We start from the raw sequence: 14,893 nt of genomic DNA on the forward strand, positions 1-14,893 counted from the left end.
GGTGGGTGGGTGGGTGCAGAGTATTCCCAGCAGTTGCCAGCCATATGGGGGTGGCTGCAGATCAATACCAGCAGTGTCCAGACATGGAGGGGTGGTTTTGAGAACTCCCAGCAGTGGTCAGCCATATAGGGGTGGATGTAGATGAATACTTGCAGGTTCCAGCCGTATGGGGGTGGCTGCAGATGAATACCAGCAGTGGACAAACATATAGGGGTGGGTGCAGATGAATACCAGCAGTGTCCAGACATATTGGGGTGGGTGCAGAGGACTCCCAGCAGTGGACAGAGATATGGGGATGGGTGCAGAGGACTCCCAGCAGTGTCCACACATATGGGGGTGGGTGCAGAGGACTCCCAGCAGTGGACAGAGACATGGGGGTGGGTGCAGAGAACTCCCAGCAGTGGATGGAGACATGGGGGTGGGTGCAGAGGACTCCCAGCAGTGTCCAGACATATGAGGGTGGGTGCAGAGGACTCCCAGCAGTGGACAGACATTGGGGTGGGTGCAGAGGACTCCCAGCAGTGGACAGAGACATGGGGGTGGGTGCAGAGGACTCCCATCAGTGGACAGAGACATGGGGGTGGGTGCATATGACTCCCAGCAGTGGACAGAGACATGAGGGTGGGTGCAGAGGACTCCCAGCAGTGTCCAGACATATGGGGGTGGGTGCAGAGGACTCCCAGCAGTGGACAGAGACATAGGGGTGGGTGCAGAGGACTCCCAGCAGTGGACAGAGATATGGGGGTGGGTGCAGAGGACTCCCAGCAGAGGACAGAGACATGGGGGTGGGTGCATATGACTCCCAGCAGTGGACAGAGACATGGGGGTGGGTGCAGAGGACTCCCAGCAGTGTCCAGACATATGGGGGTGGGTGCAGAGGACTCCCAGCAGAGGACAGAGACATGGGGGTGGGTGCAGAGGACTACCAGCAGTGGCCTGCAATATGAGGGGTGGGTGCTGAGGACTCCCAGCAGTGGACAGAGACATGGGGGTGGGTGCAGAGGACTCCCAGCAGTGGACAGAGACATGGGGGTGGGTACATATGACAACCAGCAGTGGACAGAGACATGGGGGTGGGTGCAGAGAACTCCCAGCAGTGGACAGAGACATGGGGGTGGGTGCAGAGTACTCCCAGCAGCGGACAGAGACATGAGGGTGGGTGCATATGACAACCAGCAGTGGCCTGCAATATGAGGGGTGGGTGCAGAGGACTCCCAGCAGTGGACAAAGACATGGGGGCGGGAGCAGAGGACTCCCAGCAGTGGACAGAGACATGGGGGGGTGCAAATGACTACCAGCAGTGGGCAGATACATGGGGGTGGGTGAAGAGGACTCCCAGCAGTGGACAGAGACATGGGTGTGGGTGCATATGACAACCAGCAGTGGACAGAGACATGGGGGTGGGTGCAGAGGACTCCCAGCAGTGGACAGAGACATGGGGGTGGGTGCAGAGGACTCCCAGCAGTGGACAGAGACATGGGGGTGGGTGCATATGACAACCAGCAGTGGTCTGCAATATGAGGGGTGGGTGCAGAGGACTCCCAGCAGTGGACAGAGACATGGGGGTGGGTGGAGAGGACTCCCAGCAGTGGACAGAGACATGGGGGTGGGTGCATATGACTACCAGCAGTGGACAGAGACATGGGGGTGGGTGCATATGACAACCAGCAGTGGCCTGCAATATGAGGGGTGGGTGCAGAGGACTCCCAGCAGGGGACAGAGACATGGGGGTGGGTGCAGAGGACTCCCAGCAGTGGACAGAGATATGGGGGTGGGTGCATATGACAACCAGCAGTGGCCTGCAATATGAGGGGTGGGTGCAGAGGCCTCCCAGCAGTGGACAGAGACATGGGGGTGGGTGCAGAGGACTCCCAGCAGTGGACAGAGACATGGGGGTGGGTGCATATGACTCTCAGCAGTGGACAGAGACATGGGGGTGGGTGCAGAGGACTCCGAGCAGTGGACAGAGACATGGGGGTGGGTACATATGACAACCAGCAGTGGACAGAGACATGGGGGTGGGTGCAGAGAACTCTCAGCAGTGGACAGAGACATGGGGGTGGGTGCAGAGGACTCCCAGCAGCGGACAGAGACATGAGGGTGGGTGCATATGACAATCAGCAGTGGCCTGCAATATGAGGGGTGGGTGCAGAGGACTCCCAGCAGTGGACAAAGACATGGGGGCGGGAGCAGAGGACTCCCAGCAGTGGACAGAGACATGGGGGTGGGTGCATATGACTACCAGCAGTGGGCAGATACATGGGGGTGGGTGCAGAGGACTCCCAGCAGTGGACAGAGACATGGGGGTGGGTGCATATGACAACCAGCAGTGGACAGAGACATGGGGGTGGGTGCAGAGGACTCCCAGCAGAGGACAGAGACATGGGGGTGGGTGCATATGACTCCCAGCAGTGGACAGAGACATGGGGGTGGGTGCAGAGGACTCCCAGCAGTGTCCAGACATATGGGGGTGGGTGCAGAGGACTCCCAGCAGAGGACAGAGACATGGGGGTGGGTGCAGAGGACTCCCAGCAGTGGACAGAGACATGGGGGTGGGTGCATATGACTACCAGCAGTGGCCTGCAATATGAGGGGTGGGTGCTGAGGACTCCCAGCAGTGGACAGAGACATGGGGGTGGGTGCAGAGGACTCCCAGCAGTGGACAGAGACATGGGGGTGGGTACATATGACAACCAGCAGTGGACAGAGACATGGGGGTGGGTGCAGAGAACTCCCAGCAGTGGACAGAGACATGGGGGTGGGTGCAGAGTACTCCCAGCAGCGGACAGAGACATGAGGGTGGGTGCATATGACAACCAGCAGTGGCCTGCAATATGAGGGGTGGGTGCAGAGGACTCCCAGCAGTGGACAAAAACATGGGGGCGGGAGCAGAGGACTCCCAGCAGTGGACAGAGACATGGGGGGGTGCATATGACTACCAGCAGTGGGCAGATACATGGGGGTGGGTGCAGAGGACTCCCAGCAGTGGACAGAGACATGGGGGTGGGTGCATATGACAACCAGCAGTGGCCTGCAATATGAGGGGTGGGTGCAGAGGACTCCCAGCAGTGGACAAAAACATGGGGGCGGGAGCAGAGGACTCCCAGCAGTGGACAGAGACATGGGGGTGGGTACATATGACTACCAGCAGTGGGCAGATACATGGGGGTGGGTGCAGAGGACTCCCAGCAGTGGACAGAGACATGGGGGTGGGTGCATATGACAACCAGCAGTGGACAGAGACATGGGGGTGGGTGCAGAGGACTCCCAGCAGTGGACAGAGACATGGGGGTGGGTGCAGAGGACTCCCAGCAGTGGACAGAGACATGGGGTGGGTGCATATGACACCCAGCAGTGGTCTGCAATATGAGGGGTGGGTGCAGAGGACTCCCAGCAGTGGACAGAGACATGGGGGTGGGTGGAGAGGACTCCCAGCAGTGGACAGAGACATGGGGGTGGGTGCATATGAATACAAGCAGTGGACAGAGACATGGGGGTGGGTGCAGATGACAACCAGCAGTGGCCTGCAATATGAGGGGTGGGTTAAGAGGACTCCCAGCAGTGGACAGAGACATGGGGATGGGTGCAGAGGACTCCCAGCAGTGGACAGAGATGTGGGGGTGGGTGCATATGACAACCAGCAGTGGCCTGCAATATGAGGGGTGGGTCCAGAGGCCTCCCAGCAGTGGACAGAGACATGGGGGTGGGTGCAGAGGACTCCCAGCAGTGGACAGAGACATGGGGGTGGGTGCATATGACTCCCAGCAGTGGACAGAGACATGGGGGTGTGTGCAGAGGACTCCCAGCAGTGTCCAGACATATGGGGGTGGGTGCAGAGGACTCCCAGCTGTGGACAGAGACATGGGGGTGGGTGCAGAGGACTCCCAGCAGTGGACAGAGACATGGGGGTGGGTGCATATGACTACCAGCATTGGCCTGCAATATGAGGGGTGGGTGCAGAGGACTCCCAGCAGTGGACAGAGACATGGGGGTGGGTGCAGAGGACTCCCAGCAGTGGACAGAGACATGGGGGTGGGTGCATATGACAACCAGCAGTGGACAGAGACATGGGGTGGGTGCAGAGGACTCCCCGCAGTGGACAGAGACATGGGGGTGGGTGCATATGACAACCAGCAGTGGCCTGCAATATGAGGGGTGGGTGCAGAGGACTCGCAGCAGTGGACTGAGACATGGGGGTGGGTGCAGAGGACTCACAGCAGTGGACAGAGACATGGGGGTGGGTGCATATGACAACCAGCAGTGGCCTGCAATATGAGGGGTGGGTGGAGAGGAATCCCAGCAGTGGACAGAGACATGGGGGTGGGTGCAGAGGACTCCCAGCAGTGGACAGAGACATGGGGGTGGGTGCATATGACTACCAGCAGTGGACAGAGACATGGGGGTGGGTGCATATGACAACCATCAGTGGCCTGCAATATTAGGGGTGGGTGCCGAGGACTCCCAGCAGTGGACAGAGACATGGGAGTGGGTGCAGAGGACTCCCAGCAGTGGAAAGAGACATGGGGGTGGGTGCATATGACAACCAGAGTGGCCTGCAATATGAGGGGTGTGTGCAGAGGACTCCCAGCAGTGGACAGAGACATGGGGGTTGGTGCAGAGGACTCCCAGCAGTGGACAGAGACATGGGGGTGGGTGCATATGACAACCAGCAGTGGCCTGCAATTTGAGGGGTGGGTGCAGAGGACTCCCAGTAGTGGACAGAGACATGGGGGTGGGTGCAGAGGACTCCCAGCAGTGGACAGAGACATGGGGGTGGGTGCATATGACAACCAGCAGTGGCCTGCAATATGAGGGGTGGGTGCAGAGGACTCCCAGCAGTGGACATAGACATGGGGGTGGTTGCAGAGGACTCCCAGCAGTGGACAGAGACATGGGGGTGGGTGCATATGACAACCAGCACTGGCCTGCAATATGAGGGGTGGGTGCAGAGGACTCCCAGCAGTGGACAGAGACATGGGGGTGGGTGCAGAGGACTCCCAGCAGTGGACAGAGACATGGGGGTGGGTGCATATGACAACCAGCAGTGGCCTGCAATATGAGGGGTGGGTGCAGAGGACTCCCAGCAGTGGACATAGACATGGGGGTGGGTGCACAGGACTCCCAGCAGTGGACATAGATATGGGGGTGTACATCATTATCAGATGACCACACCTACATGTTGGTATGTACGCATCCCTAACTTTGGACTATGATGACAGTGCTATAACAACACATCACTGACAGCAGTGTCCCACTCCCAGGAGGATGGATGTCTTTCACTCACTGCATGACACACCACATGTGGGTGTGAGGACAAGTAACACATGCATACCCACCCATGGTGGGCGCAGCACAATACACACCCTGATATCATGCCACAAGACTGTATAGTCATGTAACTGCCTACAAAACTAAGATAGCCAAAGGAAACACACACTGTTACGCACATCCCAGGACTGATAGGAATGTCCAGGTGCTGGTCCAGCCACCAAGATGTTGTCTCTCATTGAAGGAATAGGGTGGAAGTCCCCTAGATACAATGCCCACAATTGTGAGTCACGTGCCCAAATACCCTGCATTAACAAGTACCATTTGTGTGGTAGGCTGTGATTACACACATGCATAGTGCTGAAAAGGTTGAATTTGTCCCTGAAGGCATTTCGACATACTCAAAACACAAGTACAGTGACTAGCAAGGATGGCACAAACGATTCAGCAGGAGACATCGTTGAGCAGGGATGGCCATTGTTGAAGGGATCCCTCACCAACAAAGGAAATGTTGACACAGGTCAGCACAACAATAGCGCAACTGTTTGCAGGGAAGATGTCAGGTGCCACAGAGGAAGGAACACTCCTTTGGACAATGTCTCAAAACAAAATGAACACACACTACCAATGATTCTTTGCAGAGACATTGTGATGGCACACAGATACCATGGTCCACCTCATGACCATCATACAAAAACATTTCTCAGAACACTAACACATTACCAGAACACCAACTCCAGGAGCCTCAGCACCAACATCAAGTACCTGAAATGCAATAGTGTTGAAAGTAAAAATAAAGGCTTTATTCAGCACAAAAAAAATCTAAAAAAATAGACTATTTGCAGAGGCCAATGGCCAGTCCATATGTAAAGTCCAAGGGGGGACATAGGGGACCACGTCTACCCCTAGCTTGCCTGCACAAATGAACCTCCAGGTTCGTCGGACGGGGGTGGGGCATCAACTGTGGCAGTACCAGGCACCGCAGGGACAGGAGGGGGAAGGGTAGGTGTGGTGGGTGCAGGGGTGGACGTCTCCACTATAGGGGTGGGGCAGATCCAAAGGTGGAGGTGAGCTCGGCGCTGCACACCACTGCCAGTACGTCCATCCGAACCCATGCACCTGAGGATTCCCCAGGGTCAAGGGAGGGTGTGGTGGGTGAGGGATGGGGTGCAGCGCTCCTGGGGGAGGGGGTTGATGTGGTGGGGGACTCAACTCCCGTGCCCGGGGACTTCCTCGCCCGCTTGTGGGGTGGTGGCTCAGCGGGGGCGAGGTCCAGCCTACCCAGAAAGAGCTCCTTGGGTGAGCGTTTGTCAGGGGAGCTAAGGGGAGTGGTTTTGGAGGGACAGGGTTGTGAGGACTGCGGACTGCGACTGTGCCTGTGTGTATGTCCTCTGTCCCCAGACCCTGTGGGTGTGCCTACATCCCCCTGAGTGTGCGTGCCAGGAGGTGTGCGCTTTGCCTTACTTGGGGGTGTGCTGCCTTAGTCTGGTGGGGTGCGTGATTGTGACTGTCTGGGTGTGCGTCGGACAGGTTTGGGTGAGGGAAGTGTGGATGGGTCCGGGGTAGGGGGGGATGAAGCGCTGCAGGAGAGTAACTGCTGCCGTCAGGGAAGAGTCCATGGACCGCAGAATCCTGCGTTGGTCAGACATCATTGCTGACATGCCCTCCATGAATGACACCATCTGTGTAAGCAGTTTAGTGTGGCCATGGAACTGCCGCAGTATGTCCACAGACTCTTCACTGAGGGCAGCAGGGGTGACAGGGGCAGTGGGTGCGGTGCCTGGGCCGAAGGAGACATGGTGGGCCTCTGCACGGACAGAAGGGACGGGAGCAACTGGGAGGGCGGAAATGGTAATGGAGGAGGCGGGGACAGATGTGGGGATGCTGCCATGTGTTGTTGCAGCCTCCGCCTTCTCAAGGAGGTCAGCGTCTGACCCGTCGGTGTCGTAGCTGGTATCGCCTCCAGACAGGTCCTCGGACTGACTCTCCTCGCCCTCCGTGCCACTGGGTCCTACTGACTCTACAGCACTGGTGGCACTGTCGCTGGGTCCCTCCTCCAGGTCCGTGCAAGTGTCTCCTTCGGTTTCCGATTATGAAGGAGAAGAAACAGAAATGAATCAGTCACCTGTATACATCTGACACATGAGCACAAAAACAATAGGTCACAGTGCATATTAGGCAATGCATCATGAGTAACAGCTAGATTACTCCACACATATGTAAGCCCTGTACTGCCCAGTTGGTAGACCCACTATGCCACTTGGACACAAGGAAAAAAAGAACACACCAGGCCACAACTTGAATGAGAAATACACTGAGAAGCTAGAGTCTGTGAACAGGTGAGCACAGCAATACAATGAAGTCATGCCACCTCTTGTTTACCCTGAAAGAAACAGTAGTGGTGCACCAAACGTAAACTAACACACCTCACTACTCAAGGTGTTACCACACTCAGAGACCTGTAAGTACTTTGGAACACAAAACGGAAAAATGTTGTTACCTTGGGACTCACAATTCTTTACACAATCGACATGAATTGAATGTGGCAATTCGCCATTTCGTGAAAAGAACACTCATGTGCCTGCATGAAAGATGTCTCCCAAAGAAGTGCACACAAAACTACATTCACACTGTCATTGAAGAAGCTGGCACCTTTTTCAAAGAAGCCACTGTTAGAAATAAATGGTGTTGCAGAAAGTACATATACATGGGCCCACGGATGTCTTGATGTCTTGACACACATTAGTTTGTATCACCAACAAAAAAGGAGTTTCACAAAATCAAGACCACTGTGGGAACATGTATACGGAGAATCTGCAACACCATTTAATTCTAACAGTGGCTACTTTGAAAAGTTGCCAGCGTGTTCCATGAAAGTGGAATTGTCGTTTGGTGTGCACTTCCTTGGGAGACATCTTTCATGCAGGCACATTAGTGTTCTTAACACAAATCATCAAATTACCACATTTAAAACATGAAGAACTGTCGACAAGTACTGTGAGTGCCAAGGTACAAACATTTTTGACTAACAACTTGAATTATGTCAGTTGTCACATGGCCATCCGTTACCTGATGACACAGTGGGCTACATATATGACCCACTGCCTGTCATGTAGAGTGGCACACATGTCCAAACTCAGGACAATGCATAAGCTAATGGGCCTGCAATTGTGTTGTAAAAAAACATAGCTGTACTGTGGAGACACCCTCATGGCAAGCCAGAATGTCCACACAGATGTCAGCACATTAAGCACTGGCCACCATCACAGGGTCACTGCACGGTGATTCTTTGTACAGCCAATTTTCACACACAGGTCAGACCTGGAAAGGAGAAATCAGGGGTGCCCATGTAGGCCTCTTCCGCACAACCCCCCATACATGAGTCAATGTGATTGATACAGATCAAGAAGTGACACCTCTTAATCAGGGTTTCCAAAACTGTGCAGCAACAATTGCTAAATTGACACAACATCACCTCGTGGGGCTGCCAACACATATTTGTGACAAACAACCATCAACAGATTGTTGTGAATAGCCACACAGGCACTGCCCAGTGTGAGTATGCACAAGCCAAATGGTGTATCCCTGTCCAGTGGACACATGTAGCACACATTGGAAACATACAAACTAGGCCAGGGAACAATGCCACAGATGCAGACCTATGCTGAACCCACAGAGAATGTGCACAATGTTGGATGACACACATGATTAGGAGGCCAGGGTATCTCAGGGGATTGTAGTTGGCACACTGCTCTGTGTTCCTTGAATGAGCCTACTGTACCATGAGTAACCGTCATGGCACTATGCATATCTCCCACTCATGCACATCATGTCTGAGGCCACAACATTGGTCATGCAGGGTGCAAGGGTGTTCAGTTGAAACCTCACACTCCTATGTTGAGACTCATCATCAGTGCCAACAAATATGGACCCCCAACATAGTGAACAGGTCATGGCACAGGCAAGGTACCAACACATGTAACAGACCACACCCCCCCACATGATGCGGAAAGCAATGTGCACTTTGATTTTCTGGCACCCTAGATGACCATGTGCAAATGTGATTACACACAGACCAGGGGACACATGTCAAGGAGGGAAAGGGATGAAAAAGAGCATCAGGTGACATTGGGGAACAGAACATTTACTGCACATATAAACTCTGGGAATGTATCCAGGCTACAGAGCACTTCCCAAGCTGGTGACACATAACACAACAAACAGTCATGTACCTACCCCCTCCTTGCTGCAGTCTCTCCTGTAACTGCCTATCGAGGTCAGGGAAGACCACCGCCAGGACACGGGTCATGTGGGAGGTCAGGCTTTGGTGCCCGCCGTGGGAGCGAGGAGGGCCGAGCCCCAGCTGGACCCGGGCGATCCTCCGGGTCCAGCACCGGATGTCCTGCCACTGTTTTCGGACCTGTGGTAGGCGCCGGCTCCGATCCCCCGCTGATCTCATGGCCCTGACGATGTCCTGCCAGATCACCATCTTCTTGTAGGCAGTTACCTCTCAGGATGACAAAGTGAGACAACATCACTACACCTGCTCCATGTCCCAGAGACACACATTTGAACATCTTTGATATGTTGAACAGGGCATAGGATGCTGACAGGAATTGCATCATTCTCAATGAGAAATTGGCTTGTGTGCAAGCCCCAATGCACTACATGGCATTGAAAGTCAACAGGTGGCATAAGGGGTGCGACACACTCACTGATCATGGCACACACTGTGCAGCACATGCAACAGCAGGCTGATGGACAGCACGTGCACGATTAACTGGGACCCCCTGAATATGAGAAAATAAAATTCCTAGGACAGGGTAATACACAATGGAACAGTAGCTTCCTAGGCAATTAATTTATCAAGCATTATTGTATTGTAGGAGTGTCCAATTAGTGTAGCCACAACAAATAAAAAAATTGCACAATAATATTTATTATTGATATAGATATCACAAAATAAAAGAAATCACAGTTAGAGAGTAAAATAATACAATATATAGTCATTCAATACAATGATTCCATTAAAATTACAATAGTTATACAGAAAATGGGGGCACTTCTGTGGCCATGTAATAGTCTTCTAAGCGCGTTTCGGCGAAAAGTACGCCTTCGTCAGGAAAAGCCACAACTCCTGCAATTAAAAAACAGAGACTAAATACTATCTTTTATAGATGATTTTTCAATTTCATATCCGGCGTATTGTGGCTACATGATCTAATGGACACGATTACAGATTTCATCATAAGGCTGTGTATATCTACTATGCACATTTCTTATTCATAAAATTTGGGAAATATGGGCAGGGATCATTTCAAAGAAAGATAATGGTAAAAGCAAAAGGGAAAGAGTGAATAAGAGAAAGTAAATGAACAAAAAGTAAGTAAGCAATTAGAAATAAAAATATATAGTGTGTATAAAGAAGAAAGCAGAAATGTAAATAAAGATGATTATATAATTAGGACGTTTCGATGTTGAGAATATAGTGCTCAAAAAGATGATTGAAAGGTTTAGTAATGCTTACTGAAAATGATATCCTCACAAACGGATCAAAGGTATGATGGTTTTAGGAGGTTTCTAAGGGGACCTGTAATTATAATGAATAGTACTTAAGTATATATTATGATAAAAAAGGAGGACAGGTAACTATTAGGCCTGGGCGAAGCACTACGCTACGCTTGCGTAGTTTGCGAAGTTCGCGCTACTTCGCACTACGCGAACTGCACGTAGCACAGTGCGAACACGCGTAGCGTAGTGTTGCGTAGTGCTGCGGTCATTTTTTGCTTGCTCGCGGTCCTCAACGTCAAGTTGGCGACCGCGAGCAAGCAAAATGACATCCTGGCGAGACTTTTTCCTTGTTCGCGATCGCGAGCATGGAAAATAAACCTCCCGGCGAGATTCCCAACGCGAGAAGGTCAGGTTTCTCATTGCGAGGGGTCGCGTATGCTCGCGACCGCTCGCGATGAGAAACTACCAGTTCGCGTTGAGAAAGCTGCAGCTCGAGTAAAAATCTACTCGAGCAGCAGAAAACTACAGCTCGCACTGTGCAAGATGCCATTTTCAATGATTGCACAGTGCCGGTTGCTTGTCCGCACTGTGCAATCATTGAAAACAACATCTTGCACAGTGCGAACATGTTACTTCGCAGTTCGCGAAGTCCTACGCGTAGCTCGCATAGTGCGAACTTCACTTTGCGTAGCTTCGCGAAGTGCTACTTCGCGAACTACGCCCACCCTTAGTAACTATATTTAATATTGCGACTCGGTACCTGTTATCTGATGTAGGTCCACTTGGGGTTTGATATCCTCACAAACGGATCAAGAGTTTAGTTGTTTTAGGAAATTTCCATAAAACCTGTAATTATAATGGATTGTTCTTAAATATATATTTTCTGATAAGGAAAAAAGACAGGTAACTTTATTTGATGTTGCGACTTAGTACCTGTTCTCTGGTATGGGTCCACTTGGGGTTTGAAACCTGAACACTCAGTGTCATGTAGAGTCGATAAAAATTGATGTTGTAGAAGCATTCACTATTGAAAGGATAGTTCTGAAATTAGAGAGCCAAATATGTATTTTTTAATTAGTGACGACCTAATAATGATAATAATACTGATAAGTGTCACAAGTTAATCTGTAATTACCTGATATTTTGATTTTTATGGAGATTATCCAAGGTTCAATTCACAATAAAATGCCGTATAGATGACGAACGTCTTTTATATTGAGCAAACTTCCTGGGGGGAAAAGGAAAAGAAGCCCAAGATAAAATGTATTTTATTCGAAACTGGGAGCTTACTATATAGAACTTAACTGGTCTAAGTAATATAGTGTGCTCAGGAATTTAAGAGAGGGACATTTGAGAAATGAGATTAATGCTTAGCATCAGAGTCTTTATGACGTGGTTTAAGGCAGAAAAAGTCTGTTGATAAAACTTATCGCAGCAAACCAAGGGTAAAGTATTCTAAGTAATGTATCTAATCTAATTCTTACTGGTTAAAAATAGGTTTAGTCTGTGATTTCGTATTAGCACGTTACTGTATAGTTGTCTTACCTGGTAAATGATGGCCGGGTACACAGATTGCCTTAATTATTGCCAGTAGCTGGGCTGGCGGCCAGAAAGGATCTCTTAAATTCCTGAGCACACTATATTACTTAGACCAGTTAAGTTCTATATAGTAAGCTCCCAGTTTCGAATAGAATACATTTTATCTTGGGCTTCTTTTCCTTTTCCCCCAGGAAATTTGCTCAATATAAAAGACGTTCGTCATCTATACGGCATTTTATTGTGAATTGAACCTTGAATAATCTCCATAAAAATCAAAATATCAGGTAATTACAGATTAACTTGTGATACTTATCAGTATTATTATCATTATTAGGCAGTCACTAATTAAAAAATACATATTTGGCTCGCTAATTTCAGAACTATCCTTTCAATAGTGAATGCATCTACAACATCAATTTTTATCGACTCTACATGACACAGAGTGTTCAGGTTTCAAACCCCAAGTGGACCCATACCAGAGAACAGGTACTAAGTCGCAAGATCAAATAAAGTTACCTGTCTTTTTTCCTTATCAGAAAATATATATTTAAGAACAATCCATTATAATTACAGGTTTTATTGAAATTTCCTAAAACAACTAAACTCTTGATCCGTTTGTGAGGATATCAAATCCCAAGTGGACCTACATCAGATAACAGGTACCGAGTCGCAATATTAAATATAGTTACCTGTCCTCCTTTTTTATCATAATATATACTTAAGTACTATTCATTATAATTACAGGTCCCCTTAGAAACCTCCTAAAACCATCATACCTTTGATCCGTTTGTGAGGATATCATTTTCAGTAAGCATTACTAAACTTTTCAATCATCTTTTTGAGCACTATATTCTCAACATCGAAACGTCCTAATTATATAATCATCTTTATTTACATTTCTGCTTTCTTCTTTATACACACTATATATTTTTATTTCTAATTGCTTACTTACTTTTTGTTCATTTACTTTCTCTTATTCACTCTTTCCCTTTTGCTTTTACCATTATCTTTCTTTGAAATGATCCCTGCCCATATTTCCCAAATTTTATGAATAAGAAATGTGCATAGTAGATATACACAGCCTTATGATGAAATCTGTAATCGTGTCCATTAGATCATGTAGCCACAATACGCCGGATATGAAATTGAAAAATCATCTATAAAAGATAGTATTTAGTCTCTGTTTTTTAATTGCAGGATTTGTGGCTTTTCCTGACGAAGGCGTACTTTTCGCCGAAACGCGCGTAGAAGACTATTACATGGTGTTCTGCTCGATTTTCCCGGCCTTCTTGTGAGGAACAATGATGGAATGTGACTTCAGTCTCTTATCATTCAAGTCTAAGGGTTAGAGTAGTGAATGGAGCCTATTTACTAGGCACTTCGACATGATTCTGTGCTCTTCCCCATAAATCAGGGCTTGCACACATAGCCTAGGGGATAGATTCGTTAGTATTAGGGATAACCTGTCCTGTAGTGAGGGTATTTCATGGAGCCGTGCTGAATTCAGGCCTGGTAGGCCTCAAACGGGAGAGACTCCATCTTTCTTTCTGCTCCGGCAGCTTGGGAAGCTTCTAGGTCAAATGTAATGTTTTAGTTATGAGGTGTTATTCGCTTGGAGAGAACCGGTTCAGGCCGGCCCTTATCGAAGGATTGTATTTTTCTTCATGCCGAAGACACTACATCAGGCCGGCCGGCTGGGAACGTGTCCTTGGTACGGGGAGGTACAAGAATTTGGTGGGCGGCAGGTTACAGGCCGGAATTTTCCATGAGGAAACGCACCTCTATATTAGTGAAAGTCTGAGGCAGTTACATGTTCAGTCCGTAGGCGGCATCTAGCCGTTAGCAGTAAAGCTACTACTTATTCCAGGGAAGACAGACGCCATCTTGAAGGCGGAGAAGAACCGAGAGACAGATACTCTCCTAGCAGAATAGCCAGAGAGGAGAGAGTAGCCGATAAGGAAGAGGTCCCAGTGACTCGGAGAAGGGTGATCCGTGATTGCGGAGGTGTGACTTCCAGGCGAGCCGAGGCACAGACGAGAAGGGAACCTAGATGACCACTGAGTGCAGGCTACATACTACTAAGGTGATGTCGACCCTTTCTTATTAGAGTGTACAACTTAATCTTTCACTTTTCTTTGCAGGTTATGTGTTATATTGTAATGTTATGTGATTGCGTATGTAATGAGTAATAAAGTACCCAGTTTGTAGTGAACCAACATGTGCTGCGTGTTCTTGTATGAGAGGGTAGCCTATTCTTCTAGTCAGCTGCGGCTACATGAACAGATGTTAACCCTGATCAGGTAAGTGGTAACTGAATAAGGGAAAGAGGAGCCCCTCGAACCGGAGAACAGGCTATGCTCGAACTGGCAGTCTTTGTGTGATCTGATGAATAGTGAGACTGATTCCCTTTTTGTATGTTATGGTGATCATAGGATGAACTGTCGTATGGGCAGAGAGGTCTGGATTCGTATGGGATCGCGAGGCCGCCACTTGTGATACTGCCGTCTGGGTAGAGAGGTCTGGATACGTATGGGATTGCGAGGCCGCCACTTGTGATACTGTCGTATGGGCAGAG

The sequence above is a fragment of the Triturus cristatus genome, chromosome 8 (genome assembly GCF_964204655.1).
Source record: "Triturus cristatus chromosome 8, aTriCri1.1, whole genome shotgun sequence".
Lineage (NCBI taxonomy): Eukaryota > Metazoa > Chordata > Amphibia > Caudata > Salamandridae > Triturus > Triturus cristatus.